At 70.3% G+C, this 290-nt stretch overlaps 1 protein-coding gene across 1 annotated transcript in view; it reads right to left on the bottom strand.

Annotated features, from left to right (window-relative positions):
- Nucleotides 1-290, bottom strand: part of TNS3 (tensin 3) — an 84539-nt gene that overhangs the window by 51015 nt on the left and 33234 nt on the right. The window lies entirely within an intron of this gene.

Raw genomic sequence — 290 nt, 5'->3', positions numbered from 1 at the left:
TTTCCTGCCGAGGGCCCTGTGGGCGGGTATGACATCACCCGGCCACACAGAGTCACCCACTTAGGTCAGCGGCCGCGCTTGGTCAGCATGCAGTTAACCCCGCGTCTTGGCAGGGCCAGACCACAGGCCTGGGAGGGCCGTACACAGCCCGCAGCCGCACGTCCCACCCGTCCTAGGAGAACCGGGGGCCCTTGGACAGGCAGCCCCGGCAAAGGCTGAAACTGTGACCTTCTCCGCGTGGGACGGAGCGAGCTGCGCAGCCCCCCCCCCCCGCCCCCGGGGGCTGGGGG

Source organism: Myotis brandtii, unplaced genomic scaffold, assembly GCF_000412655.1.
Source record: "Myotis brandtii unplaced genomic scaffold, ASM41265v1 scaffold743, whole genome shotgun sequence".
NCBI lineage: Eukaryota > Metazoa > Chordata > Mammalia > Chiroptera > Vespertilionidae > Myotis > Myotis brandtii.
The sequence above is the reverse complement of the archived record's forward strand: the minus strand, read 5'-3'. Positions and strand labels throughout refer to the sequence as shown.